The sequence below is a fragment of the Poecilia formosa genome, unplaced genomic scaffold (assembly GCF_000485575.1).
Source record: "Poecilia formosa unplaced genomic scaffold, Poecilia_formosa-5.1.2 Scaffold158, whole genome shotgun sequence".
Classification (NCBI taxonomy): domain Eukaryota; kingdom Metazoa; phylum Chordata; class Actinopteri; order Cyprinodontiformes; family Poeciliidae; genus Poecilia; species Poecilia formosa.
This window is the reverse complement of record NW_006800097.1, coordinates 416,055-426,627: the sequence shown is the minus strand read 5'-3', so window position 1 is coordinate 426,627 and position 10,573 is coordinate 416,055. Positions and strand designations below refer to the sequence as shown.

The following is a 10,573-nucleotide window of genomic DNA, read 5'->3' as shown; positions in this document are numbered from 1 at the left end:
TTTCTCGGCCTTGGTAAAGCATCTCAACACCTAATAGTAATCATAATGATTTAACTAATTTACTAATCTCAACAAAACCCATCTATTTTACTTGGCTTTCAACTCCAACGGGACCTAATTCTAAATTGTATGTTTGTTTTTAAACTGTAAGTTTTTATTTTTTAATTTAATGTTCAGCACTTTGTATCAGCTGTGGTTGTTTTAAAGTGCCTTATAAATAAAGTTGGTATGGTATGGTATAGTATAACTGGTTTAAATTACAGCATTTAACAACATTGACAACTTGTTTCTTGCTGTAAAATCATCTTCATAAATTTTAATTTCATAAAGTTTAAACCAATACAATTTTCTTGTTGACTTAAATTGCGTTTTCAAATCAGCAGGTGGGTTTTCAATTGTAAGTTAAACCACCTTCAAATGTTTTACAGTGAATGTACCGAGGCAATATTGATGAGATTTTAAATGTAAGGCAATTCTTCTGGTGAGAAAAATGTGTAAAAATGTTGCACATGTTCATTGTAAATTATGTAAAACAGAAAGTAAATCAGGTCCTTCTATTTTAATGATTAAGCCTTTGCCACTTTATGCCAGATTTTCCAAGGGACTCACTGAAACGTCCTGCTTCAATAATGCTTGGGGAATTTAACATGTTTTGTCAATTTCAGATTTTTTTTTTCATCTCCACTCTTTTTCTTATCTTATTCGGCTTTCATATTTCTTAATGGTGCATTTTTATGTTTTACCCTTAGAGGGCAGTGTTACTCAAACTACTGTATTTTCACATCTAGAGCTTTTCTGTTTGCTTGTTTGTATTTATTTACTTTGACTGATTTTTTTTTATGTCTGTGCATTTATTATCCCAACAGACCAAACACACAAATAGCCTGTTATGAATACATCTTCTAAAGTGAAACCTATATACACAACTAAGCTCAGTACCTGTACTGAGGGAATTAACTAATGATAAATATTGACTCTACTCTCTGCAAAGTAGTCTCCTTGTGCCTTGAGCTCCTAAAATCTTTAAACATCTACTTTTGTGGTTATAAAAACTATAATAATAATAATAAAAATAAAATAAATAAAATAATAATAATAATAATAATAATAATGTTTCAAGTGTCTTTCAAATTTTCACTTCGGTTAATGTCAGTTCATTAAAGCAGTGCAATTTGCAACAAATATTGAGACAAAAGACAAGCTGTTACAGACACAAATATTTCAGATTAGCTCAAGCTTTGGGGATAGGGTGAAGTATGTCACCCAAAGTACAGATCAATATCTGTACTTTGACTGGGCCATTCCACCCTAATGCTAAGCCATTCCATTTTAGTTCCGGTTGATATTTAGAGTAATTTTCCCAGTAGAAGAGTAACCATTTGATACCAGCCTAAACTATTTTGCAGCCTCTAACAAGTTTCTTGCGACTCTGCTATGCATTTATCTGCATTTTAGGTCCACAAGTCTTCCCATCAACTCAATCCAGCATCCCCACACCATGATGCTGCAACCTCTGTGCTTCACCCTGAGATGTTGAGTTCAGGTTGCAGTGTCAGTTTTCCTCCACATGCAACATTTTGCATTTGGACCAAAAAGTCAGTTTTGGTTTCTTCCAGAGTTTCTTCCACATGTTTGCTGTAGAAAAGTACAAACAGGACTTCTGAAGACTTCCTTTTGATAATGACTTTTTTTTTTCTTGTTGCTCCCATAAGGGTCAGCTAGTTGTAGTTCTGTCATCACATTCTTTCACCTGAAATGTTGGATCTATTACTTGCTTCTGTAACACCAGATACCCATATCTTGATAGGTGTGCAGGTTGCTATTATTTATAGAGCTTTTCATCTGACTGGTCTGATGTGGACCTTGGATTCTTTATTCTGTTCTTGAACCTCTGAGGTCTTGACAGAAAGCTGGATTTCACCTGAAATTAAGGAACATCACAGTAAAGGAGATTGAATACAAATGAAGACCACACTTTTCAGATTTCTATTTGCAATGAATATTGAAAACTATTTTTCCTTTTCTTTCACTTCCAACATTGTGTCATCCTATGACAAAATGTACATGTTGCAATAGAAATAATTTAACTTTCTGGCTTATTTAGGCAAGAAAATATGTTAACCTTAAAAAATAACTATTAAGATTACAGTTTAGTTTAAAGCTGATGCCAGTTTATTTAAACAACACAGCAAATTATTTTTGCTCTTATTGAGGGAATCATTAGCTAAATGTTTTGCTTCAACAAAATCTGGAGAATTGTATCTAAACTTAGCTGAACTTAATCCAAACACAGAAAAGCAATAAATGTTCTACTTTTTTTATACACCCAGAAACAACATGCTCACAGGAAAGACAGATGTCAGACGCACTCCCAGACAGACAGACATTTGAATCAATCAATATCCTTGTCATTAAGTAAAGTCTCCTTCAAGTTCACACGTTCTCGGGGGCGTCTGCAGCCGGCTGCTCATTTTGTCCAGGGGAACTGCGCTGACCCCTGAGCCACAGCACGGGATTGTCCTGATGCAAATCAGGAGGGGGAACCAATTCATCGTCGCACAATTCGATTAGACATCTGCATATTGAGCATCTGCACACAACGAAAATCTGCCAATATCTGTCCCTCCATCCCCCCACTGGCCCCCAGTGGGGTAAGCACCCCATGACCCCGAGGGCAGCCCCCTGTCCCAGCTCCAACCCCACCGCCCTCTGTCTCCCCCTCTTGTCCCTTCCTGACCCTGTCAGGCCCGGCTACAATACCTGACCCCGCCCCAGAGACGAGACGAGTGGAGTTCAAGGTAAATATCCTTTTCTCTGCAGCCGTCTGCCCGGGCCTGCGTGGCCCCTGTCCGGCCCTCGTCCAGTAATCACATGCACCGCTCTTTTTCCACATTTTTTCACCCAAACAGACAGATGCTGAAAATGTTTTTTTCACAACAACCTCCTTTAGGAGGACACATCTTAATGGCCTGCCTTCAAAATGAAGATTTTCCTTTCTTTTGAGAGTTTCCATTGTAAGTAGCTCCCATTCAGAAATCCTAGCCACTCAGACTATTTCCCTCCTTTTTTCATCACTCTCATTGATTCATCTGGTTTCTTTTCAGCATTCAGAAAGGATGCAAGCAAGTCAAGAAGTTTAAAAATATGCTTAGTAGCACAAAATAAAACTGGAATAAGGTACAGTGAAACCAGAATTTCAGGGTTTTTTATTACAAAAAGCTAAATGAGGTTTAAAAGCACTGGTTCTGTTTGTTTAAATCATGTATGATTATTTTATATAATTCTATGTTGTTCTAAAATATATGGAGGGATGTAATGTTGTTGCATCTTCCTGACATGGATGAGCAACAGAAAATGAAAACTCATGCAAACACCTCTGTGTGATTTCTGATGAAGGAACTTAACACAGACAGTGATGCATCTCCTATAATCTACCTGAGATGGTCAAAGTTTTGCAGGCGCTTCAGGAATCACCCAGCAACCAAATCAGTCTCTGCTGGTTTGAAAGAGAACTTCTTCACTGAGTCAAATTAGCAATCAGCATGGAGAGAGAGAGAACAAGTCAGTGTGACTTCTATATCTGTTAAATATATGTGGTTTTTTTGTGAGCTCAGAATAACCACAGTGATACTCAATATTTGTACAATCATCTGAACTAGAGGAAAGCTGCTTGTTTCCAACAAATGTCCTTGAAAATGTGTAAGAAAATTAGGTAACATAGTTTATTGTTTACCAGATTGTCTTCTTTACCAATAAGAGAAACGCACCGAAAAGCAATAGAATGGATAACAGAGCAAGTTAGATTCCTACTGCTGAAAAAAATTGATCAAGTCATATTTTGTCAAAATCTTAAGCTTAGATAAATCAAACAAGTTGTCACAAAAGGAAACTGATTTAAAAATTTAAGTAAATACGCAATCTGTAAATAATAAAGTGTCAAAAATCAAATTAGTTTTGGAAGCAGCAGAAGTCCAGTTGCACATAGTTATGAAGACAACTCTGGTTTCCTGTGTGGAGGAGGGAGAGCATTTTATTAATTATGATGAGGAACTTCAACAGAAATCCTCTCTGTCTCGAAAACACTTAACTGAACATTGTTCAGTTTTATAAAATATACATGGATTTCTTTCATACTATGTCTGAAATCAAATTTTAACTATTTGGCTACTTTTTCAAGAGTCACAAGGAGAAAACCAGGAACTGAACTCATTACTGCCACGTGTATAAGCAAACCTAAACACACAAAGCACTTTGAGGCAAATGTCAGCTTGGTAATGCCTTCATAAAAGATCTTCACACAAGTGTTTGTTTCCAGGAAAATGTCTGAATTAATGTCAAGGCTGAAAGGGGGGATTGCAGCAGCATAATAAAATAAACTTGAACGGGTTAGCTTGGGTGATTTTACCAACAATGTAACGTCCAACTGAAATCTACTGCAAGCTGGCAAAACCACTTCCTAAACTGTACATTCATTAAAAGCAAAGCAAAGACACTGACAGTTTAGGAAAACACATCACAAGTTCATTTGAAGGTAAGCACATTGTTTTTATTAGTTAATGTTTTACCTTGTTAGTGGTGTTCAATGATTTATTAGATTTGTCTCCATGTTAAAACATTTTATACACCAATGTTCTACATTTGGACATCAAGACATAAATCCCAAACTTTCGGCCTGCCGGTGCAAATGTGTCCAACACCTTCTTTAAAACATGCAAAAAAAATATTTAATGCTTTGCTGCTAATATGTGCTTTTGATGAGTTTGTACCTAGTCTTCCTTTTTCTTGGCAGGAAGTGAGTGTCAGGAGCTGTTGGTCATAAAACTGGTTTTGGTCGCGCTCCCAGAGTTCTGTGGTCAGGGAGAGGACAGAGAATCTCTGTGTCACTCGGCGATGGCACGGGATGTGAGGCGATCGCTGAGAATGTCAATAATTGCTCAAACTGAGCACGATCTGATGAAAGTTCACTAGAACGTCCTGATCATCAGAACCAGAATGGTAAAACAGAACATTTTAATCATTTTAAAACAAAACTGTTGATAAAGATCATACTCAACAACAAACCAATGATTCCAACATGAAGGCAACAAAGATGAAGCCAAAATGTTAAAACTTTGTGCACCCCAAAGGTCCCAGAGATGCCCAGAATTAATGGGGGTGTACTTTCTTTTTATCATGACTCTACTGAAGGTAATGCTGTAAAATTACAGAGATGCATTGAATATTGTTTGTTGCTTTATTAAGATGTAGTTCATTGTAATGTTATTTTATATTCCATAAATAGTTTGGAAGAAATTAGAACAAGCCACGGAAAGCAAGAATTATATAATCCCAAATGTTCCAAAGTTTTTAGAAATATGACAATTTAAAAAAAAAGGTAAACCAGATGCACATACTGAATATTACGCACATAAAGTAGAAACTTATTACACACCACTCACTGCGCATGATGTGATGCTTCAGTGTGATACATTGATGCAGTAATGCCTGCAGCCTCATCAACATTTGATCCTGTTTGGTAAATTATAATCAGTCAATAAGAAGCTTTAAATAGGAGCAGATTGACAATGGATTTAAGAGTTTAACTGAGGATATTTAGGACTTCTGAAAAAGGGAAATATTGTCAATCGACAGGCAGTGGACTAATTCTTGAAGAAGAAAAATATGACAAAGGAAACTGCAGATGGATCCTAGAGCACATCAGAGGAAACGAGACAATTTCCAGTTACCTTTCTTTGTGTCAGTCTAATTAATGCAAAGCAATGAAACCAGCTTTGCTCTCCTAAATACAATCAGTCCAGAGAAATCCCCAGTAAAGAATGGATGAAGCACCTTCTTTTGTTTCTCTTCACCTCAACTCAGAACTTCTATAATCCATCTTCTGTAAAACTGACAGGAGTATTTTAATAACTTACTGGCAAGACGTTTTACTCTAAGCCGTTTCTCTGTGTTCTGTAAATCTTGAACAAGGTTGAAGCTGCTAAATGTAACTAATGTCTAGACCTTGTGATGTCTAGTTTTTAAGATTTCTTCATTCAGTTGGGCCTTTTCTTTGACGGTTCTGGTTCCGTCTTTGTCTCAATATCTGGACCATCTGGACTGAATTTTATGCAGCACTTTTCTAGTCTTACCTCTCAAAGCGCTTTACACCAGAGCCACATTCACCCAGTCAAACTCACTAATGTGCACACAGAAAAAGCAAGATTGATCTGATTTATCTCAAAAACTGATTGAGTTGTCAAAACAGCTGTCTGTCCGTTTTATCTGCTGGAACTTGAGGTTCAGCGTTCCCCCATCGGGATATATTTGTAGCTACATCGCAATATTCAAAAGCCTTTGTCCCTCATCCTATTGCTGGGAGCTGCGTCTCAGGGCTCGTGGACAAAAGACGTCAAACGGAGCGTTGGACTTGGCCTGCCATGTCCTCCTGAGGCTGCTCCTAATCCTATTAATATGGCCTGTGGAGGGGTATGGATCCTGCACTCCCTTCATCCCTGAAACTATTAATGTCTAAGGGGGGACCAGTGTGTTTACTCTGTGCAATGTGTGTGAGTTAGTGTGTGTGTGTGTAATTGCATTGTAAGAGCCTTCTTATCCACGTTGTCATAACGTGTTATCCACTGATGCGGCTCAACGTTTGCCGTCTCTTCATTTCGCCATGGAGCAGGTAGACATTTCAATCTTTAGCCTTTCACTGCTGCTCTACATGTCAGTGCTACCTGTTCTGATCATTACTCAGCTCCAGCATCTCTAAAAGCACAAAACATGAAGGCATTTTTGTTTAGAGCTGGAAACAGACTTTTATTGCATAATTAAGCCAAAACTGCAGTATCATTTTACCCTATGATGCATATTAATTGAACACTTTATAAAAACATTCTCCACTATCCTTTCCACAGCTGCATCTAGGAAGGTAACATCTCATCCACTGCCTCATTTTCTTAATCTGCATTATCCTCTTGGGTCACAGAGGAGCTGGAGTCTGTCCAGCAGTCAGCTGCCAAGAGACGTGAACCATGGAGACCATCCCATTAGACCTATATTTCATATGTCCTTGAGTTTTTTTTAGAAGTTATCTAATATATTCCTTTTTTAATAAAACCAATAATTATGTCTAAAATCAAATAAATCAGATGTTTACAGTCTGTAATTTTGAAGTATTTATTAAACAATAATGCCGCATCTATGTCATCGTAACCTGATCTGCAAATAAAACAAAATTTACTCAAAAAAGTTTTTACCTGAACATGTTGGAAAGAGACAAAACTAAAAAGCATAACAAAAAGCAGAGAATGAAGCAACACATACAACATGTCTGAATGTGTTGTATGTATAAAAGCCACAAAACTAAAAATAATTTATGCTGTCTCCTGATGGTTGCCTTAAATCCAATTGGACCAGAGAACCAGATCTGGTCCACTGACCTACATCAGTCAGTGAATTCATACCTGCACCAGACAAATCAGAGCAAAGTTTTTATGCAAGTTATAATGTTTTTCTGCCAAAGACTACAGTTTAAAATACAAATAACAAGAGAACGTGCAAAGAACAATCATCACTGGTAAAAATCTCATATCACTTAGGATGCATTCAATCTGCTTTTTCAGTGGTGGAAAATTTATTCACAATTCAACTTCCAGTCATTTTAAAAACAGCAATTGAGTGCAGAAAGTTGGATAGTATTTGATTAAATGTTTTTTTGTGTGTGTGTACTTCATACATTAATACTGTTAAGGTCAAGGCTTCAGGAAGGCTGATTTACCATTCCTCAACCTGTTTGGATGTGTGTTTGGAACACCAGACTACCTCCAACTTTTAACTATCTAACAGTTTAAACTACCTCCAACTTTTAACTATCTAGCAGTTTAAACTACCTCCAACTTTTAACTATCTAGCAGTTTAATATAAAGGTAGTCCTTCTTCTTCATTATTCCACTTTGTTCAACCATACCAGATATTTGGCTCTGTGTTCTTGTGTGCTTGAAGGCCTCACATCGACTTCAAATCTCAGTCTCTGTCACTCTTCAGCATAGATCTCTGGTTTATCCATGTGGGCAGCATGCGTTTCTTTTCTATTGATTTCCCTTTCAGTCCACATTGATGTTAAACTCACTTTGCTACAGAGAGTAAGGATGTGGTTCCAGCAGCTCCAGTTTTTGACAGGCCAGAGTTTTGGGGTTTCTTGAATTGTTCCTATAAATTCTCAACTTTCCTTTCCCCCAAAGATAAGAACTTATGTCACATAAGTAAAGATTTTACATTATTTAAAGTTCCAACCAAACAGGACACATTAAAACTGTATTACTGAATGTAATGCACATTGAAAATGTGTGGACAGTGCTTAATCTGATCTGATTAATAAAATCAACTAGTTTAACTATTTAATTTCTTCCAACTTTTCACGAATATTTATCTAAATAAAAAATAGGTGTATGAATTTGCTTTTGTATGTAATTCTTAATCTGTATGGATTGGAGAAAAATCCTTATTAGATTTAAACTTGTGCACACAGCTCTTCTGTTTGAAAAGTATTGTAGTTATTTTTACTGTCACCATTAAACACTGCAGAAAAGAAGGTTTCAAATAAATAGTTAAAAGCTCAATGAAACACTTGGAACACTGTTTCTCCAGCACAAAACCCATTAAGCCGTCAAATACAAACTCTTTTAAGGAAAATAATACATGACTGCTGGTCTGTGTGCTGTTACTTTTGTGTCCACAGCCACAAAAAAGAGAGACTGTTTCAAATCAAAAAGGTTCAGATTCAATGTTTTGGCAGTTTTATGAAAGTCTATGGGACTTTGTTCCATGTAAGGATATGATGGCGGCTCTTTCCCACCTTCAGCCCATGATTTTGATTCATTGCCGCCTTCAGTTTGTTCCATTGTCTCAAAAAGGTTTTGAGCACAAAATGACCAAACTGAAATGCTGTCAAAAAGGCTTTGTTTGGTCTGGGTATCGAACCCACGGCGGCCACACAGACAGACACACACAGCCGTCCACGCAGTCACATTTGCACGTACATTGACTGGAGTCAATTGCCTGTCAAATGCTTTGCGCGATTAGACATCAGTAAGGTAGAAGGCCTAATGGAGGGGAGCCCCCCACCCAAAGCCTGGACATTGTGGGGGCCCCGCTCTGTGAAACCTTCCTCCACCCTTCACCCACCGTCTTTTTCATCTCACCGCCCCAGTTCAATGTTAATGTCCAGTGGTGTCCACTCTTCGGACGTCTCCCTCCAGAGCAGAAAAACCAAGAGAAGAAAAGGCGAAAAAAGAGAAAGAGAATGAAACTTTCCCTCCTTCTTTTCTCACCCTGATCGCCTCTTGTGTGCTGTCCAGCTGGCTGTGACCCCTGACCCTCCGACCCTCACTCCTGACCCCTGGACCCGTTCCCACGCCACGCCTTTTTGTGTCCACCTCACCATGGCAACACCTTGGTCACCGCTGCTGCCACGGTAACAGATGGACAGAGGCCTGGAAATAACTTCATTCAGCAGAAGGGACAATCTGCCCTCGCCACCCCCACCCCCTTCAGTCCCCAGTTTTAAACACACACACATACTTATACACACACACACACACACTCAGAGCGCCCCAAACCCAACTTTGACACCTCCTGCGCCACACTCGAACACCCCAATCCCTTTGGATCTCTTTCCTCAACAGGAGCCTGTGGGTATCAGGCCCTGATAGAGTCATTAACACAGAGATCCCAGATTCATCCTGGCATTTACACGGACATACATGGAAATAAGGATAAGTATCATTTCATCTGAAAAGCGCATTAAAAGAACCCCAACGTTGCCCCCATATCCAGATTTACATCGCTGCTTTTGATGGGTTAGGGCGTGGGCCACCTTCTTAGCGGTGTTGTAATTATCTCCCTGCTTCTTTTATTAGCTCTATTGTTTTCTCACATCCTCGGTTGTGATGAGGGGTTCGTGGAGGGGGGATGAGTTGTAAAGAGACAAAACTGAGCAGCAGGGGATCTGTTTGCCAACTCAGAGACAAATGACAAAGTTAATAGAATGGCTGAGGAGCTCAATAAGGTGCAACAAGAAAATGAACTGCAACACTTTAGTGCTAATCAGTAACTAACCTCCAAACAAGACTGCATGTGTCAGGCCTCCATTTTTTTTCTTTTTCTCAGAGAACATCTCCCAAGCTGAGACAGGAAAAAGATTAAAGGGTATTGTGTGGTTACTTGTCTTTAATGGGGAAGGTTCATGCAGTGAAAACACTTTTTGTCTTTGTAAGAAGAACTATGCTCCTTTGGGTGCCATCTTGTACTTCCAGCCAAGAGCAAACAAACAGTGAACAAACAAAACGGCACCTACAGACTCTGACGTCGCTCATGCACACAAAATGATTTTGAACTTTTGACCATGTCAAAATCAATCAATATGAGACTTTAGTTTAATATTTTTTTATGATTTATTTAGAGTTTTTTAGAAATTTTATTGAATACCTCAAATTAGTTCATTCTTAATTAGTGGGACCAACTGGTCCAAGTGGTGAGCAGGTGGGGGGAGGGTGGGCACCATAAGTATCCATCAAAAGACTGACCACTGAGG

General features: G+C 38.4%; 1 protein-coding gene across 1 annotated transcript in view; it reads right to left on the bottom strand.

Moving 5' to 3' along the window:
* The window catches only part of LOC103146392 (H-2 class I histocompatibility antigen, Q9 alpha chain-like), a 285,415-nt gene that overhangs the window by 32,699 nt on the left and 242,143 nt on the right, over positions 1 to 10,573 (bottom strand). The gene's annotated exons all lie outside the window — the stretch shown is intronic.